The sequence below is a fragment of the Mustela nivalis genome (genome assembly GCF_964662115.1).
Source record: "Mustela nivalis genome assembly, chromosome: 15".
Taxonomy (NCBI): Eukaryota; Metazoa; Chordata; class Mammalia; order Carnivora; family Mustelidae; genus Mustela; species Mustela nivalis.
The window spans coordinates 26,560,703-26,586,293 of record NC_139034.1 but is presented as its reverse complement, the minus strand read 5'-3'; the positions used below and the strand labels follow the sequence as shown (position 1 = coordinate 26,586,293).

The following is a 25,591-nucleotide window of genomic DNA, read 5'->3' as shown; positions in this document are numbered from 1 at the left end:
TTTACCTCTCCTGCAAGCACAGGTGGGTCCGACTCCAGGAGAGACAAACAACATCGCCAGCCACACAGCCTTCTTAAGTTCCCAGGAGAAATGAGTTTCTCGCCTGGGAGAACGCTCTGAGTCCGCCTGCTCCACCAGGTAGGGTTGGTGGAGCTCAAGCCGACCCGGCTGCCCTCCCGCCCAGGACTAGAGCCAGACCCAAGGCGCTGCGATGCCGGCCCGTCTGCCCGCTAACACGCCGGCCAGGCAATCGCGCTCCGAGGCTCCGGATCCCGGGGGCACAGGACCCGCGAGGGAGACTGCTTCCCGCTTTCTCGTCCTCGGACTCCAGCCCAACAACCTGCACGAGTCTCCCATTCATAACCGCCCCCACTCGGGCCCGGGCACGGGCGGCGCGGTGCCCAGAGGCCTGATGACGCTCCGCGGGGCAAAGAGGACACCCTTCCCGGCAGGTGACTCTACGGAAAGGAGGCCGCGGAGCCCCGTAGTGTCCGGCGAGCCCCGGTCCTCGGCGCCCGTAACGACCTGGGCGCGTGGACGGCGCGCGGGCCGCGGACCCCAGAAGCCCGCCGGCTGCCCTGGAAGGTCGCCCCGCCCCCCCCGCGTAGGCCCGCTCGCGCCCCGCTCCCTCCCGCCGCCCCCAGAGCGGCGATTGTGGGGCTGCGCTCACCGCCAGGACAGTTGGCCGCCGGCTCGCCGCTCTGCCTCCGCCGCCGGGGCAGCCGCTTAACACCCGCGTCCGCCGCGGGCCGGCCCTCCGCCCCGCCCACCCGCGGGGGAGCGCAAAGGGCGGCGGCCCCCGGGGCCCGGAGCTCCCCTGCGGCTGGGGGCTGGCAGCGCGGGGCCGGCGCGGGGAAGCGGAAGTCCTCTGCTTAGGCGGCGCACTCGGCCCCGCGCAGGTCACGGGACCCCCGGCCCGCGCGCCCGCGAGCTGGAGGACCTGGAGGACAGGGAGCCCGGGCCCCGGGAGTTGCTTCCCTTCGTCCAGGTTCCCGGAGGACTCCGGGGAGGCTCGACCCCAGCTGGAACTCAGGGCGGGGTTGGGGGTGTTGGAAGGACCTGCTGAAGTCTTTGGGCTGGTGAACCGTGCTGGGACTCAAGGTCTCTATTTTATATTTGGCTACAGAAGTACGGGAGGCGTGGTGATGAAAAATATATTCGCTTATTGGCAGGGAAAAAACCCCACAAAACAAACGTTCCCTATTTTGCCTACCTCAAGGAAATCCATCCTCGCCTAGGACATTGGAGAAGGTCCCACCCACCGATGAAAACTGGCTCTAAATCGGGCTTCTCTGATCTTTCAGTTCCTAATGAGTTATAGGCTACCTCTGTGGCTCTCTGGCATTTTATTTAAAAGCACTATTCAAAGAATCTTGTATACGGCCAGTAAAGGAATTTTCTCCAGTTCGCTAAGACAGAGAGCTAACACCCACTCAACTGGAAAGCTCTGAGTCTGTTACTGACAGCTAGCTGCTCCATATAACTCAGTCGTGGCCTTCGGATTTCTTTGGCTCAGTCTTCATGCATTTATTTTCATTTTCTATACTGCATTTTCTTCCTTAAACGGTGCTATCTTTTCCTTTTACAATTTGTTTTTGCCCTGTTTGATTGCGGTGTTGGATGACTGACAATATCACTTAAGTGATGGGGGGAGGGGAGACTTAAATATCCCCCATGACTTGTGTTAGTGCAAGTGCTTAACTTGAAGGTACAACTGAACAGACTTTCCAGAGGTAGGAGGCACTATGAAGGCATCAGAGCTCCTGATAAATGGGGACACTCAGAAAAACAGCACAAACTGACTTTTCACAAAACCAGCACTTTATTTTTTTAAAAGATTTTATTTATTTATTTGACACAGCGAGAGAGATCACAAGTAGGCAGAGAGGCGGGGGGGGGGGGTGAGGGGGGGAACAGGCTCCCTGCTGAGCGGAGAGCTGGGTGTGGGACTCTATCCCAGGACCCTGAGACCATGACCTGAGCCAAAGGCAGAAGCTTAACCCACTGAGCCACCCAGGTTCCCAAAATCAGCACTTTAGAAGTCAAATTTCTGAAACTCAATTACAGAAACAAGCCAGGGAGTTTGAAATACTTGCCCAAGGTGACTTGTGACCTAACTGGTGGGAAGCAGACTCAGGAGCAAAATCTACTATTACAACATTCTAGAGGACTCAAGGACTTTCAGTATCCCCTGGTCAGTGGTTTTAGCAAGCTAGAAACTTGAAACTCAAAGGAAACCTTATTGAGGACAGAGCCAGTCTGTGGGTACAGACTGGAAAGAGCAACAGGAGTTGGAGCCAGGATGCTTGTGTAAAAATCTGGGTGACCTTTAGTGACCATTTAACCTTTTCAAACCCCAGCCTTCCCGCAACTGCATCACAGCCTCTGATCTCCGTGATCCTGCTGGGGCAATCCACCACGTGGGCCACTGCTGCTCTGGGAGCCAGCTGGCGCCATCCACTACCATCGTGAGGGCAGGTGCTACTCCAGGTCACTGTCACGCCCTCACAGGGTGGCCAGCCAACCTTGTTCTTTGTGTTGTCTCTCTTGAGTCCCTTCTCCTACTCTCACAAAAGCTGCTCCAGACTCTCACCACTCCTGCTCTGTTTCTTTTTTCCCCTCACATTTCCTCAACAACCTTAGCCTCAGTTTATGTGTAAACTCACAAATAACCAGGAAACATTTGTGCATATTTTTAATCCCCAATTAGCAAAGTTACCTTTTTTTGCAAAAACCCTAATCCATTTGCCTCTGTCCTGTTGTCTTGCTTGCTGTATCCTGGTGCTTCACACCCTGCCTGGCATCAATGATGTTGGTGAAGGATGGGAGACTCAGAGGCCAAGTCACTTTCCCAAAGTTATATAAGTACTAATGAAAGAGCTGGAACTCCGCAGAGTTCTGTTCAAGTCTGAAGTTCATGGCCCTAACTTCTCAGAAGCTTCCTGAGAGAGTTGCAGGAACCAGTTCTTTCTCCTGAAATAGACCTCCCTTCACATTTTATAAATTCACCTTGGCAGCTTAAACTCCCTCACAGGAGTGGCTCTTTCTGTTTTTGCTGCATTAGGAATAGAGAAATATAAGATCTTGAAAAGCTTAACATCTCACAGAAGCTCAGAGAACTAATTGCAAAATCACCTTCTTGGTGTCCACTCAAACTTTGTTCTAAGGGTAATTCCCCAGGCATCTGATGGCCTCGAGAACAGGACTTTACAGAGTCCTGCATTACTGCCGTCAGTATAGGTAGGTTACCCCAATGGCATTTCAGATCTGGGTTCCAAACAGCAGGCGAGTCAATGCACTGACCCCTGTGCTCCAGGAAGTTGTTTGCTACACTTGGGACTACGCAATCCAGGGACATTAGTACAGCCAACTATGTGATGAAGGGGCAGATGTGACGTAGGTCAAAGGTGGGGGACAGAGTGGCTAACATGAAAAAGTGAGACTTTGCTGCTTCAACAGTATTTCACAATGCACTAGTTAATGATACAAAAATGGGGCTATAATTTCATCACTTGGAGCATTTTGGCCCTAATACCATGTGGATGTGTCTTAACAAAGTGTTAATTGGAGTTGTAAATAATTCAAAAACTTAAATCATCTCTGATTCAATACATTTAATGAGAAAGAAGAAAAAAATGCTTTGATCACACAACTCCCATGGAATATTGTTGACTGTTGATGTAACCTTTATTGGAAATTCTCGCAAATCTTTTTTGGAATGAGGTAGAGTTTGTATTTGAAATAAGCATGGATTTGGATTTTTGTCACCAGTGTGGGTAAGGGACTTTTTGTATCCCATTAAAGAGTTGTTAAGACAATGTTTTAAAGGGGGTTGCTTGGGGCACTTGGTTGGCTTAGTTGTTAAGCATCTGCCTTTGGGGGGCACCTGGGTGGCTCAGTGGGTTTAAGCCTCTGCCTTCAGCTCAGGTCATGGCCCCAGGGTCCTGGGATCAAGCCTTGCATCGAGCCCTGCATCAGGCTCTCTGCTCAGCGGGGCGCCTGCTTCTCCCTCTCTCTATGCCTGCCTCTCTGCCTACTTGTGATCTCTGTCAAATAAATAAAAATCTAAAAAAAAAAAAAAGCATATGCCTTTGGCTAGGGTCATGATCCCAGGGTCCTGGGATTGAGCCCCACATCAGGCTCCCTGCTTAGCAGGAGGCCTGCTTCTCCCTCTGCCCCTTCCCCTGCTTGTATTCTTGTATTCCCTCTCAAGCTGTCTCTCTCTCTGTCAATAAAATAAATAAAATCTTTAAAAAAAATAAAAATAAAGGGGGTCATTTTCTTTTGTCCTTTCCTTGACTGCTTTTTAATGGTACGAGCAAGAAAAAAAAAATTGAGCTGAGCTGTATATTTCATAAGCCTTAGATTTGAATTTGTAATATACATATATTTTTAAAGACATCATTTATAGTAGCAAAGACTTAGGAGAAATGCCCGCAAATGGATAAAATTTAATGGATCATCAATAAAAGGAAATACTATGACATAATTTTTAAAATCATTTTCTTAAATCATATACTTTAGGGTTGTTTGGCTGCAAATAACAGGATGCACAACTCTTTATATACTTATTTTGAATATAAAGAGAAATCTAGAAATAGGAATTTCCAGGGTTGGTTAATTCAACAGCCCAAACGTATCTGGGTCAACTTCTCTATGATTCTCTTGACTTTTCCCTCATGATCACAAAGTGGCTGCCACAGGTCTATCACATCCACACATGTAACATCTAAGGCCAGGAAGGAAGAATTCTCCATATCTTTTTTATCACACACAAAAAAATATTTCCCAGAAGTCCCCTGGCACGCTTCTCCTTGTATTCCACTAGCCCAGAACTTGAGTCTTATGCTTGCCCAAACATAAACACTGGGAAAAGAATGGAGTTATCATATTTGGTTTAGATAGGGGTCAGAAAACTTCTGAAAAGGACCAACCAGCTAGTAAATATCTTAGTAAATATTTTGTAGGGCATGCAATCTTTGTCACACCTACTCAGCTCTGCTGTTCTAAATAAAAACAGCCATAGACATGGTAAAGAGGTAAGTATGGTTGTGTTCCAATAAAACTTTTATCTATGAGCATTGAAATTTGAATTTCATGTAATTCTTACCTGTTACAAAATATTATTTGATTTTTATTTTTTCAGACTTTTAAAACTGTTAATTTTTTTTTTTTTTTTTTTTTTGGTATGGCTCATGACCCTACAAAAAGAAATGGCAGGCCATGGGGTGCTTGGGTGGCTCAGCCGGTTAAACATCTGCCTTCAGCTCAGGTCATGATCCCAGAGTCCTGGGATCCCTCTCCCTCTGCCACTCCCTGCCACTTGTGCATGCTTCTTTGTCTCTCTCTCTCTCTCTCTCTCTCTCTCAAAGAAATGAATAAAAAATCTTTTGAAAGAATGAAAAGGAAGGAAAGAGGGGAAGGGAAGAAAAGGGAAAGAAAAAAGAAAAGAGAAAGAGAAAAGAAAAGAGAAAAATGGCAGGCCAGATCTGGCTAGCAGGTTGTGATTTGCCGACACCTGGTTTTAACCAATGATGACTTACCCTCTTGGGACTGTAGGAGATGCCTACCTTTCCTGAGACATCACCACGGCAGACCTGGAGGGGACTCAGGGGGAAGCAGGGTTTTGTTAGGTAATCAGGAATGTCCCCCACAGCATATTAAGCATAGGGTAAGTTTCTTAAGGATATAATCACTTTTAAAAAGCATATTTGCAAGACAACTTCATGAAAGACACGCAGGCAATATGCTATGGCAGCTCAGAGAGCAAATGCATCCTAGTTGTGTGGTCAGGAGAGTCTTCAGAGAAGGGGATGCATTTGAGTGGAGCTCTTACTGTCTAAAATAGGTACTAGACAAATTCCATTTATGGAGTGCTTATGACCAAGCATTGTGTACTTTCCCATTTTGTATTCACAACATCCTATGAAGTAGACACTTAGAACTGGGAACACATAGGCTTACAGCTCAAATAACTCCAACCACCTAAGGCTCTTCTTGCTGACCTCTAAACCCCTGTCCTCACTGCCTGCCCCCACCTGCCTAAATCAGATTTTATTTTACACTTTCAAAACAGATAGAGGGAACACAGAGGAAACGTGTGAAGATGAATTCCCTGCCTCTGAGGCCCAGCACTGTCAAAACCAGACCAGGGCTCATCCAGACTGCTGAGAAGGGAACCCTACGGAAGACAAGGGAAGCCCAGGGTGCCCCACCCCCACAGAGAGCTCTGCAGTGAGTCCATCTCTGTGCTCTAGCCACAGGCAGCATATGCTTAAAACTAAAGAGGATTTCACCTTAACATCTACATTTTAAAGCTGGAGCATTTCAGCAACAAATAAGCACAGAGAGCTCATCCCAGAAGTGAAAAGAAAGGGCTATTCCTCTGACATCTGGAACTCAAGCTGCTGTGCTCAGTCCAGCCCCACAGGCTCAGGCAGACACACGAGGGGGCGGCGGCTGGTTAGTTGAGCAAGCTTTCCAACCCGTGGAAGATGGAAAGCCTTCCACGCTCTCCTTCCATGTTTCTTGCATGGACAGCAAACATGCAGTCCGTGCTAGAATTCCTAGCCTACGAGAGACTTCCGTACCATATCGAGACTGCTTGCTTCGGCCATGAGTCCCTCACAACCAGCGGACATACCTAGAAAAGGCTCAGAAGCCATTGCTGAACAGAACTGCCTGATGAATCAAAACAGAAAACTCCCGCTGCCGGATGTGGTAACGAGGAGCAGAGGAGCCATGGCCTCCAAACATCGACTGAAACAGCAAGAAGCCCGACACGCTTAACAGTCGTGGGTCGTCGGGAAATTGGCTACAAGTGAGGAGTGATTGAAGTCCGCAAGTGAAAGTTTTTTTTTTTTTTTTTTTTTTTTTTTAAAGACGGAGATCACAAGTAGGCAGAGAGGCAGGCAGAGAGAGAGAGAGAGGGAAGCAGGCTTCCTGCGGAGCAGGGAGCCCGATGCGGGGCTCGATCCCAGGACCCTGAGATCATGACCCGAGCCAAAGGCAGCAGCCCAAACCACTGAGCCACCCAGGCGCCCCCGCAAGTGAAAGTTTTATTCGGGACAAATTCTTACGTGTTGGAATGAAAGCACTTCATCAACTCCTAGAGTTAATGATCGTAGACGGATTGTTCAAAGCACACGCTAGCACAGGAAAAGAGATTGCATGTCAATATGGACGGCAACTGGACAGTCCCAACCATTTGTGCCTGTCGAAATCCTCCTACTATTTACCAAGGCCTGTATTAGACACAGGCACCTCAAAAGCCCTTTCATGATCTGTTGTTCTCCCAAACACATCTGTTTATTGCTTCCTATCAATAAGGAACTTTCATTGATCATTGATGGGTCAATGAAAGGATATAATCTGAGTGCTGAAAATACAGAAATGAAAGACACCGTGGCTAGCCTCAGAGAAACTTCAGTCCAGGTAAAGGAGGAAGAAACAAATAATTAAAATTTGGTGAGGGCTTGCTGCAGAGGAGGGCGGGGAGTGTGGCATCCCAGAGAAGGGAACGAATAAGGGACAGAAAAGTGAGTTGTAGGGGAAGTCCCCAGCGGACCCCCATGCTGGGGTGGGTTTTGAAAGACAAGTGGCCCTTTCTTAAGGGAGGAAAGCCTGTTGATGTATCACTCAGAACTCGTACTTGCAATCAACAGAAGCCAACTCTGGAGCACAAAAGCGAAAGATTACAAGGATGCTGGGTGACTTCCACGTTTGCTGAATGAGCCGATGGAGCTCCCCAAAGAACTTCTTGCAAGGGTCTCCAAGCCCACTGCTTGAGCCATGGAAACTGGAACTGTTGAGCCATGGAAACCATGCTGCAACTCCTTCAGAGCTTCTAGATGTTCTAGTCTGTACTACTGTCGCTTTCGTACCAGGGCCTCTGCATCCTATCTGCTGCTCTTCCAAGCCGGGCAACTTCGTTACCAGCCTGGCCAGAGAAGTCACTGCCACACCATGGCCACTGCCTTGTATCGCTCCTTTCCAAATCAATAAATCACACAGAGGCAGCTGATGGAAGGAGCGTGAGTCAGGTGCCTGGACTCTGATCTGCAAAGGGGGTTGTGAACGTGATATTTCTGTCTTGTCTTAAAAGACAAGACAAGTTTCCTTGGTAGAACTCCCCAAATGTAGGCAGGGCTGTAAGACAATGCCAAGCAGCCAGAAAACACAACACATGTCCCCTGGAGACAGGCTGAGCATTCCCATTAGGGGTATTACAAAACAAAATTCGGCCAAGTGAATTTGAAGACCTAATTGGTTTTATTAAGTAATTCATGAATCGGGCAGCATACCATCCAGCAAGCAGAGAGAAGCTGAAAGGAGCTGTGCAAAATGGATGGTTTTCAGAAAACGGAGGATGGAGCTAGAAGTTATTTCAAAGAAAAGAAAGGATTGTTTCAGGCCAGGTTAGCTTCTTTATGGGGAAAGAGAATGGCAGGATTTATCATGGAGATAACCTCACTAGGGCTGATCAGGAAATTTCATATTGACTGTTAAAACATCGCATTCCTGGGATACATTGAAACTGTAATTAAATCAGGGTTTCTTGGGGCGGAGGTGGGGGTGGGTGTTGGCAAATGATTCTAATTTTTTTTTTTTTAACAGAGAAGACTGCATGTACAAAGGTACAACTCATTTGGGGAACCATAGAAATCTGGCTCTGTGCAGAGGAGGTGGGGGTATAAAGCTGAGAGCGCTGGAAAATTCCGCTAGGTGGGTGGAAGGAGCCACCCGCTGAGCCCTCAGGGCCCCTATAGTAGAATCTACTCTGTGTCCCATGCTGAGGCGCAAGAACTCTGACTTATTCCTCCTCTGGCTCCAGCTTTGCCCACAGTGGGTTTTAGGTGCTGTCAAAAGGAATCCTTGTGAGAGACGCCTGGGCAGCTCAGTCAGCTAAGTGTCCAGCTCTTAATTTCAGCTCAGGTCATGATCTCAGCATCACGAGGTGGGGCCCTACTTCAGGCTCTGCGCTCAGTACGGACTCTGCTTGAGGATCTTTCTCTCATCTACTACCCCTCACCCACCCACCCCCATCCCCCACCACTATGGTGCACACATGCTCTCTCTCTCTCTCTCTTAAATAAATAAATAAAACCTTAAAAAAGAATGAGTCATCGCAATAAATTTGTTGGATTGCACTATTGTCTTACAATTTATCAGTATGGCCTTTGTAGGTACCTGTGGTCTTCTCTCCCATAACTGTCTGCCTGAGACTCTCTTCCCTCGCTCTGCCCCCGCCCATCACTGTCATGGTTGCACACTCTCTCTAAAATAAATAAATAAACTCTTTTTAAAAAATGAATCATTGAGGGCGATTGGATGGTTCAATTGGTAAAGCATCTGCCTTTGGCTCAGGTCATGATCGTGGGGTCCTGGGATTGAGCCCCATGTCATGCTCCCTGCTCAGCGTGGAGTCTTCCTCTCCCTCTCCCTCCACCCCTCCCCCCTGCTTGTGTATTCTCTCTCTCAAATAAATAAATCTTTTTAAAAAATGAATCATTGGGGCACCTGGGTGGCTCAGTGGTTAAGCCTCTGCCTCAGCTCAGGTCATGATCCCACTACGTGGGATCAAGTCCCACATCGGGCTCTCTGCTCAGCAGAGAACCTGTTTCCTCCTCTCTCTCTCTCTCTCTCTCTCTCTCTCTCTTTCTTTCTCTCTCTCTCTGCCTACTTGTGTTCTCTGTCAAATAAATAAAATTTTAAAATTTTTTTTAAAAATAAATAAATAAAAATTAAATAAAAAAGAAATATATGAATAAATTTTCTTGTTTAGGTTCTTTTCATCTCTTATGTTCACATCTGACACCAGTCAGATATATCCCTTCAAATTTTCAGAGTCAATAAGCACTTAATTCAGCTTAAACAGTTGCCATTTGGGGGAGGCAGAACTTAATGTATAGCTTCTCCATAATATCATGAGGAACAGTTCCTCCTTTGGTCACTACAAAACAGTTGTCTTGGCAACGATGATGCTAGACTACCTCAGCCCTACAGTTATTGGATCTTTCTTCTTCTCATATATATTTTGGTCACTGTGGTCAATGGAAGATTTGAAGTCTATCCTCTTAGGAAGAATCTCTTTTGTGAACCAAACAAGACAACCAAAAAAGGAAGTTTTTATATTTAGGGATATTACATAGATGGATCATTTAATATATGGTTAAAAATTGCACTTGTTTTTATCTTTTTAAGCTTTTTTAAAAAGCAGGCTCCAGGGGTGCCCGGGTGGCTCAGTTGTTAAGCATCTGCCTTCGGCTCAGGTCCTGATCCCAGGGTCCTGGGATAGAGCCCCACACTGGGCTCTCTGCTCACCTGGAAGCCTGCTTCTCTCTCTCCCGCTCTCCCTGCTTGTGTTCCCTCTCTCATTGTGTCTCTTTCTGTCAAATAAATAAATAAAAATCTTTAAAAAAATAAATAAAGTAGGCTCCACACCTAGCATGGAGGCCAACACAGGGCTTGAACTCACAACCCTGAGATCAAGATCTGAGCTGAGACCAAGGGTTGGACCCTTAATCAACTGAGTCACCCAAATGCCGCTGTTAACAATTACCATTAGGATTTAATACCAGAAAGCATAAGAGGAGGTTGATTCCTCTCATCCTAAACTGGTGCTAAGACTCAAAGGAAAGAGGCGGTAAGTCCCATACATTCCAGAAAGAGCTGCCGCGAGTGGATAACCACACCTCCTTGTAGGGTTAAACAGAGGCAGCGCAACCTGCTGCCTTCTCCTCCATCAGCCCAGCGCTCCTCGTTCAGGCTCCACCGTCACAGTCTGCAGTAGGAGAGAAACTGACTAGGTGGCAGGGACGTGTTTGTCATTAGACATAGGCGAACTGTGAGGGACAGGGAGAGTGCAGGGCTCTTGTTGAGATGCCTATCCCCCCGATTCACAAAGTCATTTAGGCCACCAAAAAATTGAAGAGGTGAGGGTGGGGGGAGGTGAGAGAAATAGGTGAAGGGATTGAGAGGTTAAAAACTTCCAGTTTGGGATTGCCTGGGTGGCTCAGTGGGTTAAAGCCTCTGCCTTCAGCACGGGTCATGATCCCAGGGTCCTGGCATAGAGTCCTGAATTGAGCCGTCTGCTCATCAGGGAGCCTGCGTCTCTCTCTCTCTCTGCCTGCTTTTCTGCCTACTTTTGATCTCTGACTGTCAAATAAATAAATAAAAATCTTAAAAAAAAAAACCTTCCAGTTTCATAAAATAAATAAATCACGGAGATGAAAAGTATAGCACAAGAACTATAGTCAATAAGGTGGTGATAACGTATCATGACAGATGGTGACCACACTTAAACATCGTGAGTGTTGTGTGATGTACAACATTGTCAAATCTCTATGTTGTTTGCCTAGAAATAATATAACATTGTATGTCAACTACACTTCAAAAATATACTTTTTTTACATTGAGAAGAATATGATTGGCTCTCTTCCTAGCCGGCAGACTGTGAGCTGCCAAGTCCATGTCCTCCATGGTGCAGTTAACTGTCCAAGCAGAGTCAAGCACGATAAGGGGGTCTCAGGAGGGCTTGGTGTGTTTATTGGGGCAGCCAGAGTGCAAAGGTCTCATGGACCTAAGGACTGATGCCTGTTTCTCAGAGATTTCTGAAGGTGGAAAGGCTTACCCTACTGGTTTGAAGGTCTAGTGGTCTGATGAAGGACATCAGGGCTCTCAGTCGGTCCCATGGCCCCACAAGACAGGAAGGGAGGAGCCCAGGGGCTGCCCAAGGAGCCAAAGGAGATGATCTATTGCCTGAAGAGGGTTTGGGAGTAGGCTAACCGCAGCAGAAGCCACTGCCCTTGTCTGAGAGGAGTGCTCCAGCATGGAGGGAGCCAGGGCAAACCTGCACACTCTGCCCTAGAGAACCCCACAGCATAGTCTCTGAAGAGCCTCATCTGGGCAGAGACCACCAGCATCAGATGGACCCAGAGCAAGGCCCATGCAAAAGGCAAGCCTGACTTTCCTGTCCCCTTCCTGCCCCATCTTGGAGGAGCTGAACTCACAAGAGGAAAGGGAAGAGAGAAGGAGAGAAATTGGAGTAGGAATTGAATCGGACCAAATTATCCTAACCAAAGGATGAGAAAGTTTTATGATTGGTGTGATCACTCTATTTCAAAATGCAAACTAGCCTCTGTTGACTGTGCTGTACTTTTTAATTTTCTGCAACATATCACATGCCATATAATCCACTTAAATATTATGTCTCTTATTTGCTGTCTTTCTTTTTTCCTCTCACCTCTTTCTTCATCCCAAAATGTAAACTGGCAAGATCGAGGATCTTTGCTTTTAACTGTTTCCCTGGCCTCTGGAATGATACATTTGGGTAGCCCATCACTACATATGGCTGCTTAACTTGAACTTACAAGGAAATAAAGTATATTCATTGCTTCAGTTGCCCTCAACACATTTAAATACTTAATACCCACATATGGCTAGTGGCTCCCATATGGGGCAGGACAGGTATGGAAAATTTCAGTATCACTGAAAGTTTTTGTTTGTTTGTCTGTTCATTTGTTTTAAGTAGGCTCCATGGAGCCCAACTCGGGCCTTGAATTCACAACCATGAGATAAAGACCTGAGCTGAGATCAGGAGTCCAATTGTTAACAGACTGGGGCAGTTAACTACCCAGGCACCCATCACTAAAAGTTTTATCAAACATTGCTGATCTAGAACAATAGCTGGTGTTCTGTGGTACTCAATAAATATTTGTAGAATGAGTAATTGAGTGACTGAGTTGTTCTGAAGACAAGATAGTCTATTGGTTAAGAGAACAGGGTCTAGAAGCAAATTTCTCTATTAGTAGTAGTGCGAGAACTTGGGTAAATGACTTGATCTTTCTGCGCACCCATCACAAGACACTTAGCTATTTCTTAACACTTAAAAAGTGCTTTTAGAAAATTGAGTATTTTGGAGAAACACAGATACAATCACTGAAAGGGTCTATGAATAAAGGGATACATCCATTCTTTGAAAGGTCCAGTATATTTGAGGCAACACAGCCTAGAGAGGATTGCAGGTCTGGAGTCAGATGGCTTGAGGGGGAAAGCCCAGCACCTATTTTTCCAGCTGGGTGGTTAGAATAAGTCTTCTGGGGATGAGAATGAGGGAAAGATATGGTTCTACCAACTGATGCTCTGTGTACTATCCCCATCCCCACTATCCCCAGTGCCTCGGTGATCTCACCAATGAAGACTTCCACCTGCCACATTCTAACCTTCTCTTTATAATAGGATTCTTCACACTCTGTGTGCAAAATACTAGAACATGGCATTCAACTAATCCCCAAATGAATATCCGTCATTCAAAGCAGTAGTCGACATCTCCATCCCAAGCTTTGCGCTAAACACTGGAGATTTGGAGATGAAATGCAAAGCCTTGTTTCCAAATCGCAGGGACTGCATCAAGGAAAGGAGTTCACTGAGTATTGCAGAGGCATGTCTGGGATGCTGGGGAGCAACAGGGAAAGGACACAGGACCAAGCCCAAGGAACCAGGAAGCACACGTGGAGGAGGTAATGGCTGAGTCTTGAAGTATGAGAAACAATTGTGAGTAGGAGTTTGAAAGGAGGAAACAAACTGTGAAACTGCATGAGAAGAAAGGAGAAAGAAGCTTGACGATCTAGAAGCCCCAGTGGTTCAGTGCGGGATCAAAGGTGAGGATAATAGGAGAATAAGTTAGCAAGGAGCAGGGCTGGCCTCCACGGGTCCCACAGACCCTGCTAAAAGTGTTGAGTTTGTTCAGAAGGTGGTAGGGAGTTGATGAGTAGACTTACTTTCTGATATGAATGTGGACAGGTGGATAGGTAACATGGAAGGGAGGTTGAAAGCACAGACTCTGGAGCCCGACTTCCTGTCCTTGAAGACCAGCTCTCCCATTTGATGGCTTTATGATGGTGGACAACTTCTTTAAGCCCCAAATTCCTCATCTTAGAAAGGGAAGAATAATTCTACCTGTGTCATGGAATTTGGTGAAGGTAAGATGAGGTAACATATATAAATAACTTATTATAGTCCCTGACTCATGATAAGTGGTCAGTCAGTGGTAACTATTATAGATCATTGGAATAATTAGCAATTTGGGTTTTTTTTTTTTTTGGTTTGCCTTATTTTTATAGTAAATACTAATTGAATGAATTGACTTCATCACAATGAAGGGAATTTAAAATATTATCTATGTACCCTAGTAAAAATATAAACATTTTATTCATTTAATGAAAATTGACCATGAATGATTTTCAGTCTTAGGCAGTTTTAGACACTGAGAATAAAGAAGGGAACAAGGATGACCAAGGTCCCTGCTCTCAGACAGCTTATATTCTAGTGAGGGAGGCTGACACTAAATAAGTAAACAAAAGGGTTGACAAGATCTGTAGGCTCCAAGAGGCAGGGAGCTTAACTGTACCTTGTTATAGCCCAAGCAATTTAGCCCCTACTGGAGGTGCTCATTGAGTGTATTGAGGGGATGAAAGGACCTTGCTTCAGAGGGTGTTGAGTGTGAGCAAGGGCAACGCAACTGGGCTACATGAAGGTTGGCTTCACCGGTTGTGGTGCAGCTGAGAAGATGGCTGATGAGCTAAGTTAGAAAGAGGTGAGGGAGGCAACCATGGGACAGTCTTTGAGAATAGTCCGGGAAAGAGGAGATGCCATGCCAAAGCTGAAAGTCCTAGAGCAAAGCTGTGTTGTGTTTGTGAAGATCAAAAAGAAGACCCAAGTGGCTGGAACAGTGAGGGCGACAGAGGTGGGAGCCACAGTCAAGCACTGGGCCGGGAGGGCATTTAGGTCCATTTCCTCTCCCTGCGCAGAACCCACCTGGGAAGTTTTTCTACTCCTCCCCTCAGAATGTCTACGGAGTGAATTGCTTTGTTTTTCAACTACCCTTGGTCTTGTGTGATAGAATGGCCTTTCCAGGCTAGGGCCCGGGAGACAGACTGGATTCCTCTCTCCTGTTGCCAGGTCCCTGCCCTGCACTTTACCTGCTCTGTGTTTCTCACTGTGTTGGTTTATTTGTGAGACTGATGTAACAATAAAATGAAATCTTACCCTCTGGGGGAAAATTTCTGAAGCAGAGTGGAGAGCCAGTTTAGGATTTCAAGCAGGTGAAAAAGATGGTCTGAATTGTGTTATTAATGAGAGCTTTGGTGGCTGGGTAGGGAAGAAATTGCAGGAGAGTGGGAATGATAGGAAGGGGCCACTTAGCTGACCATTGAAATAGTCAAAGCCCAGGACAATGGTGGCTTGGACTAGGGGTTTAGAATGAGGGGCAGAGGAATGAGGGAACCCCCAGCTCAGGTTCCAATCATCTGTAGTCTTTTTAGCAGGGATTCACATGCATACACACACATATCACACACGGCATCACACATACCCCCCATACCGCATACATACACACACAACACACACGGACTACACACACACTATACCACACATAACACTACATACCACATACACACACCATCACAGCATACACACACAACACTACACATACCCTACATACCACATACATACACATACAGCCCACACACCACACACACACCATACCACACATACTCTATATACCACATACACACATCACACCACACATAAACTGCATACCACATTCACACACCACACACAGATCACACACTCCCCCCACAGACCACATCCTATACCACACATACCCTACATACCACACACAAACCACACACACTATACCACACATATACTACACACCACACATAGACCACACACATGCAGACTACACAGCACACACACTATTCCACAGTACACTGCGTACCACATACACCACACACAGATCACCCACACCCTGCAGAGACCACACACTATACCACGCATATCGTACATACCACACACACATACCACACACACTATACCACACACATACTACATACCACGTACACACACAAACCACACACACACACAGACCACACACACACAGACCACACAGCACACACACACTATAGCACAATACACTGCATAACACACACACACACAGAAATGCATATATCCACCAACCCCCTCACTCTCACACACGTACTACATACCACACATACACCCACACACACTACTGGAGCACCACATGCCGCCCCCCTCCCCACACCGTGGTATAAATGTTTTATGTACCATGAGATTATCTCTGCCTGCAGAGGGCACCTGAGCCCTACAAATACATGCCAGGGGCAAAGAGGTATTCACTCTCACAGAGAAGAGGTTTCTTGGGGACCTAACTTGCAAGGGCCAGGAAAGGGAAAACAAAACAATCCCAAGTGGAGCTGCAGTCTTGCTTACTGGAATTTAAAAGCTCTTCTTCTAAAAATCAGATTTTCTTGCCATGGCTTGTTAAATAAGTGTTAAATAAGCCAGCAATTTGGGCCTTCACACACTAGTGTAAGTTGGTTGAAGTATTCAGCCCTCCTCCTGATGCAGAGAAGAGAGAGAGGCAGTTTGACAGGCAGTTGAGGGGAGGAGAAGCCTAATTTCCAGAGAGGATCTGGCCACGGTGCCAGGCCTGGGAAGGTCCAAAGCTGGGAAGCTCTGAGAAGGGCAGGCAGCACAGAGGCAGGCCCCCAGGGGCAGCGTGAGGGTGAAAAGGGAAGGGGTGGGGGTGGGGCAACCAGGGACCTTTCAGGTACTTGAGAATTGGGGCTGAGGACAGTTCTGTCTGGAAACATCTCTGTCAGCTCCAGAAAGCATTTGCTGTGTCTTACGCTGTGCAGCTCACATTAGGATGACGTGATCCTGCTCTTTGAGAAACTTAAAATCCAAAGCCATTTTACATGTCAATCTGCTGAGAATGAGTCATTTTACACTGAGGCTGAGAAGCGAACACCTAGACAGTCTGATCTGAAGGGTGTAAAGCCACTTCCTCTTCCGGCCCCCATCTCCCACACAGGCCGCTGCTGCAGGTCTCCCCACCCTCCCCCAACCCTGGCCCCCACACACCTGACGCTGCCCTTTGGTTTGGGGCACTGAGGACCTAGTGCAAAGGCTACCCTGTGATCCAAGAGACTCCTCCACCCGTGCCCCCACAGGAGTACGTGACCATGACCCTTTGGCTACATTGCCTTGTATCTCTTGTTGCATCACCTGTTAACCTGTGACCCTGATCCGATCTGATCACCAGACCCTGGAAGCAGGGATGGAGTCTTACTCCATCTTCGTATTCCAAGGGGACCGAAACTGTATTTTCACATAACACATGTTACATATTTATACTAATACCAGGTATCCATGTCTATTTTAGGCTGGGCTTGATACTCTTGTTTGGCTTGATTTATAGCCTGGATTAGCCTAAAATACATCTATATCTACCGAGAAAGATAAACATTTCCAACTGTGGGTGGTGTGGAAGCACAACAGGTCTTAGCACACCTGTGAAAAGGGAAGGGAAATATTACCTCTGACATTCTGCCACACACCCACCCATTCCCCACCCAAATCGGGAAACCTGGTGACAAACTATGCCCTAAGTGAGCTCAGCTAGCCTAGCCTCCTTCCTCCTCTCTGCGCCTTCCGCCAGTATGTTATCTGGAGAAGAACGTTCCTAATAATTTGATACTTTTACTGAGGAGGTCATGTGTAAATTGAAATGCCTAACTAAAAGTGCTGGAGAAGTGGGCTTATTCTGCAGGCATATTTCACAAAGAACAGAACTCAGTGTACCAATGCCAGTGGCAGCCTGACTGGTAGGATTTCCAAATATTGACTGTTTGTGGACTTCCTTCTTGCGTGGTGTCCTCTGTCTGCCCTGACACGCGATGACCTTGGATTGGATAATCCTGATGTCATGTGGAAAAGAAAAAGAGATAGCAGCTACAGATTGTTTAGTACTCCATAGTGGCTGTTCGTGTTGTGATGATCACTGTTTTCTTATTTGTTTCAATTTTTTTTTTTGAGAGAGGAAGTGGGTGTACATAGGGAGGGAGGGTCAGAGGGAGAGAGAGAATCTTAAGCAGGCTCCCTGCTCAGCATGGAGTCCAATGTAGGCTCACCACCCTGAGATCATGACCTGAGCTGAAATCAGGAGTCACTTAACCCACTGAGCCACAGAGGTGCCCCATTATCAGTAACTAACTGTCGTATAGCAGGTATATATGGTACTTCACAGTTTTGTTGGAGGATGTTTTATGCACTCTTTTACACAAAAGCATTGAAAGTTAATTTCGAGTTGATTTTAGGGAAGGAATTATTTTGCACATAAAATAACTTCCTTTTTTTTACACATGAAATCATAAAATCTGGATATTCAGTAATGTCTACCAAACCTGAAGATAAAATATAAAATCTATGGGAGTGCCTTGGTGGTTCGGTTGGTTGAGCATCCAATCCTTGATTTCAGCTCAGGTCATGATATCAGGGTCCTGGGATCAAGCCCTGTGTCCCGCTCCATGCTCGGGGTAGGGTGGTGGGGTCCACTCCCTCTCTCTGCCCCTCCCCCTGATCTCTCTCTCCCTCTCTCTCTCTCATAAGTAAATCTTAAAATATATGTGTATATATATACACATGTATTTTATAAACATATATATACACACATATATACATATATATATATATATATATATATATATATATATGAGTGCCTGGCTCACATGGTTAAGCATTTGCCTTTGGCTCAGGTTATGATCCCACACAGAGTCCTAGGCTCGAGCCCCACATTGGGCTCCCTGCTTAGTGGAGAGTGTGCTTCTCCCTCTCCCACTGCTCCTCCCTTCCCAGCTCTTGCGCTCTCTCTCTCACTCACTCTCTCTCAAATAAATAAATAAAATCTTAAATATGTATGTGTGTATATATATGTGTGTGTGTATACACACACACATATATTTATATAAACTCTATAGTTAAAAGTTAATATATTGGTATCAGTGAATACTGGTATATAGTAAACAACAAAGCAACATATTTATTGGAAAGTGAATCACATATACAGGTGATGCTAGTGACTGAAAAGTAATGCATAATATAAATTAAATGTGATTGCATATGGAGTATATATAGACAGAGCAAGTGTGTTGGAAAATGGAATAAAACAAGCAGCAAAAACTTCAATGAATGCATAAGCAAGCAGCCCCAGAACCAGAAAAACTCACCTGGGCAGTGACATTTGTGTTCCACTGACCTGCCCTCACAGCAAAGGGGCTTCTCTATTTGCCCTGTTGTGGCCCTAGCATGAACAGATTGACGGCAATGGCAGATCGGCAGAACATTTCTAACTTTTCCCAACATGTGTTATTTACTTAGCTAAGGTGTTTCTTAGAATTAGCATAGTAGCTAAATAATGTACGAAATGAATGTGGGTAGATTCAGTATTACACAAGTACATTAAATGGAAGCAAATTCACTTTCACTATTAAGCTAAACTGCTATTTTATCATCTTTGCTACTCTTCTGTAACTTTGTGTAATTTCACCCATTTTCAATATTTTTATATAATTATAATATACGCCCAACATCATCTTTCAGTTTAGCAAGCCACTAGTCATTGAATCTCACTTCTAACTCACTAGCGAAAAAATTTCAAATGATCATTAATTCATAGAATGTTTTGGAATCAGAGCAGTTATATATATATATATATATATATATATATATATATATATATATATGGTGTGTGCGTGTGTGTTATGATAATAAACACAATTATCATATTATCTTCTAGACAGCTGTAGGCAAAGTCTTCAAATCTTTCATTCTCGTAGCTGGGCCAATCCTTTCCCTACTGCACTGCTGTGACACCTGAAGAAGGTCTAATTCTCAACCCTGGTTCTTCCTGTTCTGTCCATCTTATTGCACAGAACCAAGAATGCTTTTCTATAGCTCAGGATATGACCTTTCCTAAACTCTCAGACTGGCCTTGAACAAAGATGTGTTATAATTCAGAATATTTGAAAAACTCTTCCCAACATCCAAGACTAAATGTACATGCTGCTTTAAAATACAACTGAATGTGACATCAATAACATTTTTACTTCTAGATTTCTGCCTTCAACTCACAGATTTAAGATCTGCAGCACCATGAGCTCGCTAGAAACAATATTCTCCTTAATTTTTAAAATTCTTTCATTTTCTTCAGCATCTGCATGTAGAACTATATTAAAATTCCTTTTTTTAAAGATTTTACTTATTTATTTCACACAGAGAAAGATATCACAAGCAGGCAGAGAGAGAGTGGGAAGCAGGCTCCCTGCTGAGCAGAGAGACCTATGGGGGCTCCATCCCAGGACCCTGAGATCATGACCTGGGCTAAAGGCAGAGGCTTAACCCACTTAGCCACCCAGCCACCCCAGAACTATATTAAAATTCTTACAACAGGGGTGCCTGGGTGGATCAGTGGGTTAAGCTCTGACTCATGATTTTGGCTCAGGTCATGATCTCAGGGTCCTGGGATTGAGTCCTGTGTCGGGCTCCACGCTCAATGGTGTGTCTGCCTCTCTCCCTCTCCCTCTGCTCCTCTATGTGTGCTCTCTCTCTCTCTCAAATAAATAAATAAATCCTTAAAAAAATTCTTAACAACAATAACAATACACTCTTCCTGGAATATCTAGTAAGAGTTGAATGATGAAGGTTTATGTCCAGAAGTAGTAATTGCTGAAAAAAAATGGCTTTGGTGTTCTCTAGGAGTGCTATGTTTGAAATCAGAAGACAGCCTTTAAAGGAGAGTGTTTCTTAGCCTTCTAGATAGTTTAACATCCTCAACCAAAATGCTTTTCTGCAGAAGCTTCAAGTTTGGCAAAGACATCTCTGCGCCAGGAGGATAGGTCCACCCCAAGTCAAAGTGACAGAAGTTCTTGTGCCTAGGACCCTTCTAGACCTTGCCCTATGTATATCTTACCCTAGCTGTTTATTTCTTTTTCTTTTTCAAATTTAAATTCAATTAATTAACATAATGTTTTATTTATTTCAGGGGTACAGGTCTGTGATTCATCAGTCTTATATAATACCTAGTATTCGTTACATCACATACCCTCTCCCAGTTACCCCATCCCTTCCCCCCGCCCCGAGCAATCCTGTTTGTTTCCTATGATTAAGAGTCTCTTATGGTTTGTAAGAGTCTCTTATAGTTTGGGACTTATGGAGTCTCTCTGGTTTCGTCTTGTTTCATTTTTTTCTTCTCTTCCCCTATGGTCCTCTGCCTTAGTTCTTAAATTCCACATATCAGTGAGATTATATAATAATTGACTTTCTCTGATTGACCTATTTTGCTTATCTAGCTGTTCATTTTTAATACCGCTAGTAATGGGGCTGACAAACACAAATACCTCTTGACATGGAACACAGTGAAAAATATAACTTCAGTTCTGCATTTCTCCTGATTTAAAAAAAAAAAACTAATCTAGGAAACAGGAAACAGGAAAAAAAAAATAAGGATGTGCTACAAAATAACTCACCTGAACTCTTCAAAAACCTCAAGGTCAAACACCTGAAACTAATGTAACATTGTGTGTCAACTATACTTTAATTAAAAAAGAAGTCAAGGTCATGAAGGACAATGATGCACTGAGGAACTCCACTCAATGGAGATGAAGAGGCATGGAATTAAATGCAACCTGTGATCTCTGATCAGGTCGTGGATGAGGAAAAGAGTTTCTTTTGCTCTTGCTATAAAGGACATCATTGTGATGGTGGAATTTGAATAAGGTCTGCAGATTGAATTATAGTATTGTATTGATGTTAATTTCCTAATTTTATAATTGCACTGTACTTATGTGAGATAATGTCCCCCCCCCTTTTTTTTTTTAAAGATTCTATCTATTTATTTGAGAGACAGAGATCACAACTAGGCAGAGAGGCAGGCAGAGACAGAGAGAGTGGGAAGCAGGCTCCCTGATAGACAGAAAGCCCGATGCAGGGCTCCATCCCAGGACCCTGGGATCATGACCTGAGCTAAAGGTGGAGGCTGTAAAGCACTGAGCCACCCAGGTGCCCTGATAATGTCACTTTTGAGGAAATAAACCCCACATGATTTAGAGGTAAAGTGAATTATCTCTGCGAACTTTTTTCTTTTTTTCTTTTTTAAAGATGGTATTTTATTTTATTTTATTTTTATTTTTATTTATTGGCAGAGAGAGAGATACAGCAAGAGAGGGAACACAAGCAGGGAGAGCAGGAGGGGAGAATCAGACTTCGGCTGAGCAGGGAGCCTGATGCTTGGCTTAAACCCAGGACCCTGGGATCCTGACCTGCACCCATGGCAGAGGCTTAACCATGGAGCCACCCAGGCGCCCCTCTGCAACTTATTTTCAAGTGTTCTGGGAAAAATAACAGGCAAGAAAATGAAACTGATAAAAACAAATGTGATAAAATGATAACATCTGGGTAGTCCAGGAAATATTTGTACAACTTTTGCAACTTTTCTGTATGTCTATGATTATTTAAACATACAAGTTTCATTACAAAAACAAAGTTGTCTTCCTTACAGCTTCTGTAATTTTTAAACTTTCAAAGGATATTACCATTCGTCTTTCAATGTTAAAGTAGCAAACACTTCTATAGTGCTTATTGTGTGCTAGGCACTGTTCTAAGCAGTTGTACACGTCTTAACCCACTTAATCCTCATAGCCACCTTGAAGGTAGGTACCATTACTATTCCCTTTCCACAGATAAGGCATCTGAGACCCTAAAAGGGTAAGTAAACTTGACCAAAGTTTCTTGGGCAGAGCCTGGTCCTTCACTATATACATCCCAGAACAACCACATTCTACTGTGTGTATTGCACCTTCTGTAGAGGTGTTGTTATTGTTGTTTTTTAAGATTTTACTTATTTATTAGACAGAGAGACACACACCAAGAGAGGGAACACAAGCAGGGAGAGTGGGAGAGGGAGAGAGCTGAGCAGGAAGCCTGAAGCGGGGCTCGTTCCCAGGACCCTGGGATCAAAACCTGAGCTGAAGGCAGACACCTAATGACTGAGCCACCCAGGTGCCCCCATGTTGTTGCTGTTGTTTAAGATTTTATTTTTAAGTAATCTCAACACCTAACATGGGCTTGAACTTGCAACCCTGAGATCAGGAGTTGTGTGCTCTACCAACTGAGCCAGCCAGGTGCCCCCTGAGCTACGAAGTTTTAGTGTGATTGTTTAATTTTTCATTTCTTTGCTTTTGATTTCTTTTTCAATTTCGATTTCATTTCTTTGCTTTCTATTAAAATACAAATAGTATAAAAACACATGTTAGAGTTTATTTTTCTTTAATTATGTGAACTTTCTGGGTGGTCTATGTCACATGGCAAACTTCAAAGAGTTTTGTCTGCTTATAGTATTGGACCCAATGTCAGTTTGTCTCCAGGTGTTAAGGAGGTAAGGAGCTCCATGAAGTTAACTCTCTAACATACATCAGCAAATCCTCCCTTTTTTATTGACTTCGACATCTGCTTGGCATTGTGAAGTAATGCTAAACAATTAGTATAAATATTTGAAACATATTTGAACCATCAGTATAACTATTTGAAACCGGGGGCACCTGGGTGACTCAGTCCATTAAGTGTCTGACTGTTGATTTTGGCTCAGATCATGATCTCAGGGTCCTGGGTTCAAGCCCCGTGTCTGGCTTCCGGTTCAGTGGGGATTCTTCTCCTCCTTCTGCTGCTCTCTAAATAAATAATAAATAAATAAAAATATTTGAGACCTTAATATTTTCTTTAGTGATCCTTTGAACATTCATGACTTGTCTATGTATTATTTTAGGACACCTTGGCATCAGGGGCACCTGGGTGGCTCAGTCATTAAGGATCTGCCTTAACCTCAGGTCTTGACCCCAGGATCCTGGAATCGAGCCCTGCATTGGGCTCCCTGTTCTGTGGGAGACCTGCTTCTCCCTCTCTCACTCCCCCTGCTGTGTTCCCTCTCTTGCTGTCTTTCTCTCTGTCAAAAAAAAAAAAAAAGTTACCTTGGCATCATCTCTAACGTTATTGCATAATCGCAAATTTATTGCTACTTTTCTTTTTAAATATTTTATTTATTTATTTGAGAGTCCGAGAGAAAAAAAGAGAGAGAGAGAGAGTGAGAGACAGCACAAATGGGAGGGGAGGGGCAAAGGGAGATGCAGGGTGGTGTGGAGTAGTGATCTCAGGATGTTGAGATCATGACCTGAGCTGAAGGCAGACACTTACCTAACAGAGCCACCCAGGGACCCCCCAATTTATTGCTACTTTATTCAGAAGGGTTATCTCATATTTTATAAGCAAAATCAAATCAGTTTGAAGAAGCCCTTTTTGAAAAAAAATAGTACAATCAATATCTATAATCTTCATCTGAAACACAGGCTCATTAAAATCTCTCCAGTGGGCAGTTCCCTAAAGCTTTGTTTGCTTTTTCTTTTTTTTTTTTAAGATTTTATTTTTTTATTTATTAATTTGACAGAGAGAAATCACAAGTAGACAGAGAGGCAGCCAGAGAGAGAGAGAGAGGGAAGCAGGCTCCCCGCTGAGCAGAGAGCCCGATGCGGGACTCGATCCCAGGACCCTGAGATCATGACCTGAGCCGAAGGCAGCGGCTTAACCCACTGAGCCACCCAGGCGCCCCCTGTTTGCTTTTTCTTAATTTGTCTTACCACCCTAACCATAGAGGCATGGTTTTGCCGACACTGTCAAGTGAACTTTGACATTCAGGCTGGAATGATGCCAGTGAAACACAAACATGCCATTGAGCGGGCATGAGAGCCAGTGGAAAGCCTTGGTTGGGAGTCAGCAGGCTGTGGGCTGGCACTTACTAGTCACGTGACTTCGGGTGACTCCATGAACTTCTCTGAGGCTCATTTTCTTGTTGGTACAACGGGGATAAAAATCCTTGCTCTGGGGCACCTGGGTGGCTCAGCTAGTGGGGTGTCTACCCTGGGCTCAGGCCCTGATCCTGGGATGGAGCCCTGCACCGGGCTCCCCACTCATCGGAGAGTTTGCTTCTCCCTCTCCCTCTGCATGCTCTCTCTCTCAAATAAATAAATAAAATCTTAAAAAAAAAAATCCTTGTCCTGGCTTCCTCTATTAGTATCACAATGACCAAATTAAATAATGTATGTGATACTTCTTTGTAATATTTTATATAAACTGAAATGAGTTCTTAAACAATTATCAAAATAGTTGGATATTTAAAAAAGAAAAAAATACAAAACAAGACAGCAGAGTGGCTGGTACAGTGAATGGACGTAATTAAAAGTTTGCTGAGAGATGGGAGCAAGTCTCCAAAGGTGGGCCCTACAAGCCGCTCCTCCTAGGGTCCCGGGAAGGTACAGTTCTGTCAAGTGAACTTTGAGGGCTGGCCTCATGGCTTATTTTTACCAGTGGAATACCACGGCAGTGATACTATGTGATTTCCAGTGCTGGTTCTAAAAAGCTGTGCAGTGTTACTCTGGGCCTCATGGAATGCTCGCTGTATGTAAGGCTATATGGTAAGTTGGTCTCTATGTAAAAAAATCAAATGCTCTAAGATGTTACCTTGTAAGGAAGTCCAAGCTAGCCAGGTAGGGAGGTTCAGGGGAGGAGAAAGATCTCTTTTCCTTCTACCCATCTTAGGTTCAATGGCTGGGACCCTGTAAATTAGACTAACAGAAGACAGTTTAACAAGAGAAAAACAAATAGAAGTTCATTAATGCATATG

At 44.7% G+C, this 25,591-nt stretch overlaps 1 protein-coding gene across 6 annotated transcripts in view; it reads right to left on the bottom strand.

Annotated features, from left to right (window-relative positions):
• Window positions 1-25,591, bottom strand: part of LOC309848613 (mitochondrial ornithine transporter 1) — a 309,487-nt gene that overhangs the window by 31,632 nt on the left and 252,264 nt on the right. The window contains exon 1 of one of the 6 annotated variants that reach the window (XM_082700502.1): window positions 1,214-1,350. The exons of 3 other annotated variants lie outside the window; for them this stretch is intronic. The gene's annotated coding sequence lies outside the window, so the exon portion shown is untranslated. Of the gene's footprint in view, window positions 1-5; window positions 624-670; window positions 704-1,213; window positions 1,351-25,591 lie in introns of those variants that run through there. 2 more of the 6 variants (XM_082700499.1, XM_082700500.1) reach the window with 2 other exon arrangements.